This window comes from Tamandua tetradactyla, chromosome 4 (assembly GCF_023851605.1).
Source record: "Tamandua tetradactyla isolate mTamTet1 chromosome 4, mTamTet1.pri, whole genome shotgun sequence".
In the NCBI taxonomy this organism is placed as follows: Eukaryota; Metazoa; Chordata; class Mammalia; order Pilosa; family Myrmecophagidae; genus Tamandua; species Tamandua tetradactyla.
In genome coordinates this window covers 143,065,611-143,077,876 of record NC_135330.1, presented here as the reverse complement: position 1 = coordinate 143,077,876, position 12,266 = coordinate 143,065,611, and the positions used below count along the sequence as shown (strand labels likewise).

The window sequence follows — 12,266 nt, the reverse complement described above, 5'->3', positions numbered from 1 at the left end:
ACAAAATTTCTATTTGGGTAGCCATTATATAACTTAACTTGTATGGCCAGTTTAGTTGAACACCATAAGTACATGGAATCTTGAATAGGGCATGAGACCTTATTGGTTTGTCCAGGTTAGTGTGAAACTCAATATATCCCAGAGTAATTCGGGCAGTGAATAAAAAAGTATTTGCAAAGTTCCCTTGGAGGATGGGGAGAAAGGAGGAAATACTCAACTTCCCCATTTGGGGAATTCTTGATATTTTCACCAGCAGTAGGGAGACCAAATCAGTAGGCTGAGCCCTTGATCTTGGAGTTTGCCCCTATGAAACTTATTCCTGCAATGGATAAGATAAACCTACTTACAATTATGACTAAGGGTCACTCCCAGAGAACCTTTTTTGTTGCTCAGATGTGGCCTCTCTCTGTAAGCCAACTCAGGAGGTGAACTCAGTGCTCTCCCCACTACAAGGGATATGACTCCCAGGGTATAAATCTCCCTGACAGTGTGGGACAGGACTCACGGGTTGAGCTGGGACCCGGCATCATGGAATTGAGAAAGTCTTCTTGACCAAAAGTGGGGAGAGAGAAATGAGACAAAATCAATTCGCAGTGGCTGAGATTTCAAACAGAGTCAAGAGGTTATTCTGGAGGTTATTCTTGTGTATTATATGAATATCCTTTTTTAGTTTATGGTGCATTGGAGTGGCTAGAGGAAAGTACCTGAAACTGTTGAGCTGTGTGTTCCAGTAGTTTTGATTCTTGAAGATGGTTGTATAACAATATAGCTTTTACAATGTGACTGTGTGATTATGAGAACCTTGTGCCTGATGCTCCTTTTATCTAAAGTATGGACAGGTGAGCAAAAAATATGTATAAAAAGTAAATAAATAATAAGGGGAATAAGGGGTAAAATAAATTGGGTAGATTGAAATTCTAGTGGTTAATGAAGAGGGTGGCTAAGGGGTATGGGATGCATGGGTTTTTTTCTTTTTTCTTTTTATTTCTTTTTCTGGAGTGATGCAGTGTTCTAAAAATGATTATGGCGATGAATACACAACTATGTGTTGATACTGTGAGTCATTGCACGTACACCATGTGTGGACTTTGTGTGTGTGTGAAGATTTCTCAATAAAAATATTTAAAAAAAACAGCTAATGCAGATTTTAGTCTATTCTATAATACATCTTGTTTATTTTAATATAAAAGTGTTGAAAATTGTGTAACAATAAAGTTACCTAAATACCTTGTTTTACTTTGCTAATGCTGTCAGAATGCAAGATGCCAGAAATGGATCGGCTTTTATAAAGGGGATTTATTAAGTTACAAGTTTACATTTCTAAGGCCATACAAATGTCCAAACTAAGGCATCCAGACAGAGTTTCCTTGAGTCTGAAGAAAGGCTGAAGGCGTCCAGGATTTCTCTATCAGCAGAGAAGGTACATGACCAGTGACTGCTGGTCCTTATTCCTGGTTCCATTGCTTGCAGCTTCTGATTCCAGTGGCTTCCTCTCTAAGCATCGTGTGTCCACATTTAGCTGCTGTGTGTTTCTTCTCTTAGTTTCCTTTGGCTCTCTCTAGGTTCCAGCTTGCTTAGGGTCTCATGGGAAGGCACGTGGCAACTTCTACTGGGCTTTGGTTCCTGTATAGCTTCTGTCACTCTCTCAGCAGCTGGTGTCTCTTGAGGCATCAGCATTTCCAAACATCTACGTCTCTGTTGGCTCTCTCCTAATGTTTTCCCTTTTAAAGGACTTCAGTAAACTAATCAAGACCAATTTCAAATGGGTGGGGCCACACCTCTGTGAAAATATTCTAATCAGAAGATTACACCCACAGTTGGGTGGGTCATATCTCCATGGAAACAACCTAATCAAAAGGTTCCACCCTACAATATTGAATCAGGATTAGAAGAACAAGGTATTTCTGGGGGTGCATAACATTTTTCAAACTAGCACACCCTCCTCTCCAATCTATAAGTAAGAATGATTTTGCTGGAATATGTGTCATCTTTATCCTTAGCTTTGGGACAGCTGTAGGCAGAAAGTTATATATCTTTCAGAGCAGACATAGTTTAATGTTTTTTTTTTTTTGGCATGGGCAGCCACTGGGAATTGAACCTGTGTCTCCGGCATGGCAGGTGAGAATTCTGCCACTGAGCCACCATTGCACTGCCTGACAGATCCCAGGGTTTGTCATGGGCTACCATACCATTCTCTCAGATTTTTCCTTCTAGCTGCTCCAGAATATAGGAGACTAGAAGGAATAAATATTTTTCTTATCATCACATTTGACTTTTTTTTTCTTTTTTGTGAAAAATAACATATATACAAAAAATCAATAAATTTCAAAACACTGCATAATAATTAGTTGTAGAACAGATTTCAAAGTTTGGTATGGGTTACAATTCCACAATTTTAGGGTTTTACTTCTAGCTGCTCTAAGATACTGGAATCTAAAAGAAATAGCAATTCAGTGATTCAGCAGTCATGCTCGCTTGTTAAACCCTACATTCTCTGTATAATTCCACCATCACCTTTGATCTTTCTATACCACTCTTTAAGGGTATTTGGGCTATGGCCATTCTAACGTTTTCATGTTGGAAGGGGCTGTCAATAATATGGGGTAGGGAGATAGAAGTAGTTTATGTTCTGGAGAGGCTGGGCCCTCTAGGTTTCAGGATTTGTCTAGTCCAGGGACCCATCTGGGGGTTGTAGGTTTTGGAAAGTTACTCTAGTGCATGGAACCTATGTGGAATCTTATATATTGCCCTAGGTGTTCTTTAGATTAGCTGGAATGGTTTTGGTTGGGGTTTGTCAAGTTATGATAGGTAGCAATGTCTAACAGAAGCTTGCGTAAGAGTGACCTCCAGAGTAGCTGCTTGACTCTATTTGAACTCTCTCAGCCACTGATACCATGCTGCCAAGGACATTTTCAGCCCTGAATATCATGTCCCACATGGTGGGGGGAGAGAGGAAGGCGGGCAGTAATTTCACTTGCAGAGCTGGACTCAGAGAGAGAGAAAGGCCACATCTAAGCAACAAAAGAGGTCCTCCAGAAGTAACTCTTAGGCATATTTATAGGTAGGCTAAGCTTTCTTGCTACCTACATAAGCTTCACAAGGGTAAGCCTCAATATCAACGGCTTGTCCTATTGATTTGGGTGTCCCTAATGTTTGACAGAGTATCAGGGGCTTTCCTGATGTAAAGTTTAATAGTTAATGTTTTTTCTCCTATCTGTCAAGGGGCTTTGCCAATATTTTTTTATTATCTGCTTAGTATATACTAGGATGTATCCAAGCACTACATTAAACTATACAGGATAAAATAAGCCTCATCCTTATTCTGGGCTCCCTGTATTTCAATTGTTCAAATGAGCTATACAGACAGATTGAGTTAGATATGTGCTACAGAAAATTTAGGTTTCGGACAAAATAAACCTTTCTTCCTTTGGTCTCAAAAAGTAGGTGCAGTTCTAAAACATAGACAATGTCTTCCTTACTCCCGTGTTCGGAATCACCTTTTTCCCGGTCTGATTGGCTTCATTCTTATCTCTAAATACCAGGTTATAGATATATAAAACAGTCTTCAGGCTGATTTTTAAGAAGGGTTTTGAGAATTACAGCATATGAAAGATAGATGAGGGCAGTGGCTCAGTGGCAGAATTCTCACCTGCCATGCCAGAGACCCGGGTTAGATTCCTGGTGTCTGCCCATGCAGAGAAAAAAAAAAGAGAGAGAGAGAGAGATATCAAGAGCTTGTCTAGTTTTTGTCCAACAATGATGTTATAATGTAAAGGAAATTGAAGCCTCCCTGAAGGGACTTGCCCAAGTTCATAGGGTTAATTAGTGGCAGGATGTATGTACATCTAGAATTAGAGTCTAATCCTGGGTTCTTCATTCTAGATCTTGCTCTTTTTATAGTGCCCTAAAAGTGCCTATAGAGGGGGTGATACAACATGAAGCTGAAGAGGTAGTCTGTATGAAACTAAATCACAGAAGGCCTAAAATGCCATGCAAAGGAATTTGGACCTCTCCTGTGTGTGATAGAGAGCTATTGATGATTTTAAGCATGGGCATGGCATCAGATTTGCATTTAGAAAAAATACTTTGTAATATGGATAATAGAGTATGTTGGGGGTGGTGGTGGTGAATGGATGAGGAATTCTCACTAGGCAGCAATGGGAGTAGTCCATGCAAAATACAATGAGACTGAATATAAACAGTGGGAGTGGAGAGGAGGGGAGGGAGCTGGTTAGAGCAATATTAAGGAGGCAGAAAGATAGGATTTAATCATTGTTTTGATAATGGTCGTGGAAGGGATGAAAGGAAAGTGAGAATTTATGCATTTTGGTTTTTTAGGTTGCCTACCAAACAGCTTAAACCAACAGCAGTCATTTATTAGTTCAGTATTCTGCAGTTTGGGCAAGGCTTGGTGAGGATGCCTCATCTCTGCTCCGTGTGGCATCTGCTCCATGTGGCATCTGATTCCCTCAGCTGAGTTTGCTTTGTTATCTTCAGGCTGGCTGGGGATCTCTCTCCAGGTGCTCTCTTCATGTGATTAACTTTAACTTCTTCACAGCATAGAGATCCCACACAAATCTGTATTCTTACAAACACCCCTAACAAGAGGGTTGGAAAGATCAAAGGTGATGGAGTTATACATAGAAGATAGGATTTAACAAATGAATATGAATGTTGAATCATTAAATTGATATCTCTTTTAGTGTCCAATATTTTAGAACAGCTAGAAGTAAAAACCTAAAATTGTGGAATTGTAACCGATGTCAAACTCTGAAATATGTTCCACAAATAATTGTGGTGCTGTGCTTTGAAATTTATAGCTTTTTTTGTATATATGTTATTTTTTCACAAAAAAGGAAAAAAAAATAGATTGTGATGATAAAAAAATATGTAAGCCCTCTAGCCTCCTACATTCTAGAATAGCTAGAAGGAAAAATATGAGAGGATTATATGGTAACCCATGACAAACTCTTGGATGTGTCCTATAACTACTGGTTGAAGAGTGCTTTGAAAACTATTGCTTTTTTATTTCTTTGCTTTGTATATATATTATACTATACAATAAAAAAAGTTAAAAAAAAACCTTAACTGATCCAAAGCAGTTCTGAAATCCAGACAATTATCCCTGTTTTGGGGGCAGGAAACATGCCCTGATTAGGTTCCAGTCGCATTGAGAATGGTTTTCTGTGGCTCCATCCTCTGTGTCTTCCTTTCTTTTTAATAAGAAATGGCCACTGTTTGTAGCAGAGTAACTTTTTCAGCCTGCTTCCTGCCCTAAGGAGTTTGGGGACCCAGAGGCCTATATTGATTTTAGAATTTCTCATTTCATTTTAGTCCATGCTGGTAAAACTAACAGGATTTTTTAGGTCTCCTTGTATATTAATTATAGTCCACTCTATTTGGTAAAAGCCACACCCAGAAGTATCTTTGAGATCTGCTTCTTTAAAATCTGGAAACTTTGATGAAGATTTTCAGTGAACTTCCTAAGAGAAGCAGAGATGGAAATTCTTTCTGACTGCTCAAATCATCAGTTCTTATTTTAAGGCCTTCAGCTGATTTGGTGAGACTTCTTTTATTATTGAAGGCATTCTCTTTAGTTGATTGTAAATGTAATTACCTAAATGCAGTCAGCTTACTGATGATTTAAATCCATGAACTATCCTCACAGTAACAATCAGGCCAGTGCTTGCTTGATGAAACAACTGGACAGTATAATATAGTCAAGTTGACATATGAACTTAACCATCATAGTCCACCCCTTGTTAACTTGGCACCTACACACATCTCCTTAAGCCATACTTAATCTCTAAATAAAAACAATGACAGCCATCTTTTTGCCTGACAATGCTCAACTGTCCTTTGTATAACTGGATATGCACTAACTTTCCCCAAAACAGGGTGCAAGTCCTTGGGTTATAGTCACTTTTAAACTTGATATTCTGCAACTTAAATATTATGATGTAAAGTTAATGCAATGGATGCCATATGATAAGGGAACAAGATAGGGAAGAAGACAAAGATAACTGACATATACATGTACATGTACATATACATATGCAAATGCATATACATACACAAACATTTCCATAACAAATCAAGACAGAAAAACTTGGAACCATTATAGTCTTCATTTCTGTAACTAGTCACTTGGTTGTGACTCATATTTACAACTGTTTTCTTCCACTACCCATTCCATATTCCCTTTTCCCTCAGCAAGCATCTCTGTTCTCTGTTGTTCTTTGCCTGGTGTTGTGATCAAAATCTTCATCCCTAAAATCTCTGGGCCTTTAGTAGTACTGCCTGAATTAGGTTGTCTCAATTGTGCTTTGACATAATCTTAGGGAAAGGTAGTAAATAGATGCCCTAAGGGATCTCCTGTATTCTGGGCAAGCTCTTCTTTACCTTCTGATCATTTCCTTTTCCTGAATGCACAGCTACCCTGGTAAGTCCCTTTGGGGAAGCCTGGGAGGAAGATTAACAGTATAAATTTTTGGCAGTGTAGCAGGGTCCTTCCCCAAGGGGACACAACCTTCCCTTTATTCAACGGGTTCTAGGTCTGTAAATGGTCTAAAGTCTGGGAATTTCTTGAGGGTTCATGACTCTGTAATTCAAGTTAGACTTTTGTTCATTTGACGTGGGGTTCTTCTTGTACAGATCAAGTAAGAATTTGGTAGACTGCCCACCTATTTTACTTCTAGGTACCCCATGATCGACTAGTCAGTGCCACAGGTCTCTGCAATTCAGGCTATTCTGATTACTCCTTTGACTCTGCTGTACATTATGGTAGTCACGCCTGCCTTGTCTTTGGCAATTAAGGGCTGTGATTTGGATTCTGCCAACCCCAGATCTGATCATCTCCATTGTATTTAAGGATCCAAGGATCAGTGACAGCAGTTTCCACAGTAATATCTAACCTATAAGAGGAGCAACCACAAACCTCTTCAAGGGTGATGGAGTTTAGCTCATAGCTTGAGGCTTAAACGTAGGAACCTTTCTGGTCCTTTCTGCTCATATATCTGCTCGTGTATCTTGTTTTGGTCATGTACACATGGCTGTAGGAATTCCCCCATTTACATGGTTACAGATGTCCCCATTTCACTAGGAAACATTTTCCTCATGGTCCTGGACAGTGTCGTGTGCATCTTACAGCCAGCAATCCCAGGGCCCAAGTAACCATCACTTGATGTAGCTTTTTGTAGTAAAACTCTGTGAGCTGCCATCTACATGCAGGCAAGTTCTGGGATGGTGAACATGAGACGAGTGTCTTGGTTCAGTCCTCAGGTTGCTGTTAGACACTTTGGGCCAAATATATTTGCTCCCAGTATGTGAAGAAGGGTTACTCTGCTCCCTCTGGAGTCAGATCCTGGGATCTGTACTGGGAACATGGACCACTCTGCACTGAGTGGGTGATGGGGTTGGGGAGGGGCAAACCAGGACACCAGGAGATCCTACAACTTTTCAGTTAGTTGCCTTTTTCTTGACTCAATACTCCTCTTGTTACTGCAAGCCTTTAACTGTTTCTGGAGCGTTGAGAGGATGTTTCTACTAGTTCTTACTGGCTGCTCAATGCTGTTGTTGAGGAATGGAGCCCTGAAGCTTCTCACCCACCATCCTGATTGGGGCACGTGAAGCTGTTCCTTAGTTTGGGAGCCATTTGCCGAGAGAGACTGCAGATGAGAAACTGTTTTACTTTGAATCTATTAAGTACTGGCTTCTTTATATTTCCTCTAACTTGTGATTGAAAATGTAGTAGTACCTTCTAAGCTTATCTTGCTTTTCCCATAATTTTATCATATGTAGGTGAAAAAAGCCAGTTTTGATTTCATCATTCTGCTTGGAAATCCCCTTAGCCTGATGCGCAAGTTTATTAGGTATTCTTTCTTTCATGCACATTACTGTAAACAGTGGTTTCACTTATTGTTTTGCCTGTATATAATTTGTGTCCCTTTTCATCCAGCCTCTAATAGCAATTTCCTCCCTACTCTTCCAGCTTCTGCTAGCATTCTCCTCTAGTTCCTTAAGGCCTCCACCTGTTGCCCACTCTTCAAGGCAATGCCCTGTGCTTTAGGCTTTTGTTATGCCAGTAATCCACTTCTGAATACTGATTTTTATATTGTTTATTGCATAACAAATGACTTAGCAGGTTAAAATGATGACAACATGATTTACTTACTACCCTGCAATTTGCACATGTCTTGGTGAGAACAGCTTATTTCTTCTCCATATGACATCTTCTGGGACTGAAATGTCCAAGGTAGTTTCTTCATTCACATGTCTGGAGTGTGAACCAGGATGAATGAAACACCTGGGTACTGACCACGCATCTCCTTTTCTCCATACGGTCTGTTCACATGGCTAGCTTAGGCTTCGTGACAGCCTCGTGCTCTCAGTGTATTCTGACTTCGTACATAGCTGTTGTCTTTTTTTCAGGATGCGAAAGTGGAAACAGCCAGGCGTTCTTAGTGCCTGGGCTTAGAGATCACAGAATGTTATTTCCACTGCCTTCTAAAGCTCAGAGCAATTACAAGGCCAGCCTAATTCAAAGGGAGGGAATTAGTTGTCACTTCTCAGTGGAGGGTTATGAAGAATTTATGACTATCTCTAACCTACTACGCTAGGACAACTCCTAGATTTTTTTGTTTTTGGTGACTTTGGTAGATTATAATACTATTCATTTGACTAGGTTTTCTGGAAAGGGTATTGGTTCACTTATGGATACATTTCAAAGAAACCAAGTCTTGCTAGAGATGTAGACAAACTTACTCCACCTCTCCTGACAGTATAATTACTTTACTCTTTCATAGCTTCTATCAGTCATCTTTGCTTCCTCTTCTACCATCAATAGACAGTTTCTCTTTCCTTTTTATCTCTTTTCCTCCATGTCCACTTTCCAGTTTCTGACATCTACACTTTTATGTTTTTGCTGTTAAAATTGATGTCATTACATTATGATCCATGTGTATAATTTAGTTTATACTTGATTTATAGATTGATTTTATGATTATGGGTTATGATTAATGGATTTTAGGTTATTGTGACTTTGTAAATTTTAGTACTGTGCCAGTGTGCCTGTATTTCTTATGTTTTTATACCTTTTTGTTTTACGCAGTCACTTCCCTTTTATTTATTTATTTTCTTTGCTTTCTCTGCTTAGATATTTCCTTAAATTCTTCCAACATCTCAAGCATACAAAGTAATCTATGAAATCCTTTATTTTCCCAGATTCCCTTACCGAGAACTTTCTGTACACTATTACAATTGGGATTGATTGCACTGTAGTCTGTTTTATAGATTTCAAGGTTGGATCTACTCTTTAGTAGATCCTGTGTCTTCCTGGAGTTTCTTAATTTATTTCTCTGTTTTGCTGGAGGGTATCTTCAAATAACTTCTCCAAAATGGACATATGGGTAAACTTTCTGAATCCTTTCATAACTGAACATGTCTTATTCTGTGATTAGGATTTTTTTCCAACATTGTATGAAAATAAATACCCATGTTCTCAGGACATAACCTCCTAATCGTGTTATAAATAAATGTAAGGGAATGCAAATCTATTTTATGACCTTATTTGCCTTCCTCATCATTGATTTTTTTTCTTTTTTCTTCTTGATTTTCATATTTTTGGATTTTAAAAATTTCAAACATCAGTTTCATTTGTTGGCAGTTAGTTACACAGCATGACAAACTTATGAAATTCTACCTAAATGACTACTGGGAAGTCATTATTGTGAAACAAATAACTATGCCTCTTTGCCAGAAAACTGAAAAAATGTTTAGAGTATTCCCCCTTTGCTCCTTATTTAAGAATCTCTTTGATTTTTTTCTGGTGAGATAGGTTGTATTGCTTAAACTCTTCTTTTGGGAAGGTTTGTCTCTGTAGGCAAACTTGAGCTTTAACAAAATCTGAAAAGGTTTTAGACTTGTGAGCAATGATGGTGTTTAGGTCAATTCTTTTACTCCTTCTTGAAACAGCCATTGAGAGATAAATGGTTGAGATACAAGTTCTATTAACTGCATTCATGCCTGAAAGAAAAGTGCTTTATTATTTTAGGATTATGAACAGAATTGTTTAGGAGGCTTTACTTTTTTTTTTCTATACCTGTGGAAATTTGCAGCTTATGTTTTTTTAATGACAGGAACTGAATTAAGTATCCACCCTTTGCCTAAATTATAAGCAGGCAAAACAACCCTGTGGAAAACTTTGCTTGAAAGCAGGAACTACATTAATAGTAGGTTATGAGACAAGTGAGGTGTTCTGCAGGGAAGCCCAAGAGCCAGAGAGTTGCACAAACCACCTGATACAGTATATAAATAAGGAAGCTTCAACATGCCAACCAATTAAAATGGAAAGGATGCAAAAATAAACTGGTTCTAGAGCCAAGATACATACCAAGGTATCGTTTATTTTCATTAGTAGAGTATGAATTTCATAAACTGTTTATGGGTTTGCTATTTCTAGCAATTCTTAAGAATAATACAAGGATATTTATAATCTTTGTTGTTCTATAATTATTCCAATGACATGTTATACTTCATATTATGACCCTTGCATTTCACTATTCACTTAAAAATAAAGTTTGTGAAGGGGGTCTTCTAGTTTGAACAGCCTTTCACATGTTAATCTGTTTTATGTAGCCCTGCAAAGTTAAGATCCACAGCCTCTTTGGTGAGGACTAGATAGGGAGGAGGGAGCAGTTTGGCTTTCCCTTTTGAGGACTAGCCTTACCTTATGCTGAGATGATAAGGGCCAGTGATAGTTTCTGATCTGTTTGGATTTCAGGAAACTTCTACCTTTGTCCCCAGAGGTACTTTTCATACTTAAAGGTACAGCAATATTCTTTTTAGAAAACTTTGACAAAACTCATATTTCTAACCCTTCTAAATGAAACTGTATGTTTTTAGCACCTACACTGAATTATAAATGGTTGCTTGAGAACTTGGACTCAGGTTCTCTACTGGATGCATTCTCTTTGACAGCAATGAGTCTCCCTTCCCCAGCTGTCTACTCTGGAGAATCTAGCAAGCGCTTTGCACGTATTAGTTGCTCAGTAAAGGTGTGTTGATGAAATTAATTAGATAAATAGTGTTTTTCCTATGTTGTTTCTGTTTAAATCAATATCTGCGCTAATATTAGAGTATTCAAAGCATAGTAAAATTGCTTTCCATGCTCAGAAGCATTGCCAACCACATATTTGATGGGAGGTTGGTAGTGAGAAGTAAAACAAGAACAAGACAAAACAACTTGCTAAATACTTTTAAATTTTGTCAAGGACTGGCTGGCATATTTAGCTTCTAGTTTTTTGAAATATTATATATAAGTCTTGGTGTTATTTAATGAGGTATATATTCTGGTAATCATTTAGCATGTACATAGCTCTCTCTGAGCACTCTTCCTTTGTTCTGTCATTCCTTCTTTCCCTTAATCATTCCCTCCCTTCTTTTTTCCTTCCTCTTTCCTTCCTTCCTTCTTTCTTTCCTCCCTCCCTCCCTCCCTCCCTCCCTCCAGAGCTAAATGCTGGCAAACAGATTTAAAACACTGCCAAAACTACCATTATTCTGTCACTAATGTCATAGATTTTGGTGACCCTTTGTGCTTCATAATATTGTTTCTTTTTTAGAATTCACAAGAGCTATGACAAGGTCTAAAATTTTGTGGCCCCTAATTTGTGATTCTACTAAACTTAGGTTATTTCCTGTAATATGAATTTGAGTTCAAAATAAATGGGTCTGAAATGCCAGTGAACTTGCTTTTAAAATAGCAACATGCATTTACTAGTTGAATGACCTTAGTTCTCAAGTTAATTACGTTGTCCTATCTCCTACTAAGTAAGAGCCAACTTAAAATTAGTTGAAAAGCACTTTGTAAACTACTGAGCTCTATTTGCAAGGTAATAGTTATTAGATATATTAAATAATCCCGTATTTCAAAGCAACTTGTGTAGATATTTTCAGAAGCCAAACTGTTGAGATACACTGATTCATATTGTTTCTCTAAGCAAATTAATATCTTATATGTGTAAGAAAGACTTTCGTTTATGTCATTTAAGAAACATTATCTAGTTGGTCAGTTGATCACAAAGGCAGCATAAGCTTCAGGCTGCTCTTCCTCTACAGAAATCTTTGAACGACTTGCAAAAACTGGTAAAGCTATCATCCTCTGAACTCTGGAAAACAGTTAAGTGTTTCAGTAATTGGGAGAGGGCCAAATCAAGAAAATACAGCTTTAAAAATGGTAGGAGTAGCCTGTAGCACTCTTGCTTGCCCCT

At 38.2% G+C, this 12,266-nt stretch overlaps 1 protein-coding gene across 4 annotated transcripts in view; it reads left to right on the top strand.

Annotated features, from left to right (window-relative positions):
* Positions 1-12,266, top strand: part of TBC1D4 (TBC1 domain family member 4) — a 245,825-nt gene that overhangs the window by 95,338 nt on the left and 138,221 nt on the right. The gene's annotated exons all lie outside the window — the stretch shown is intronic.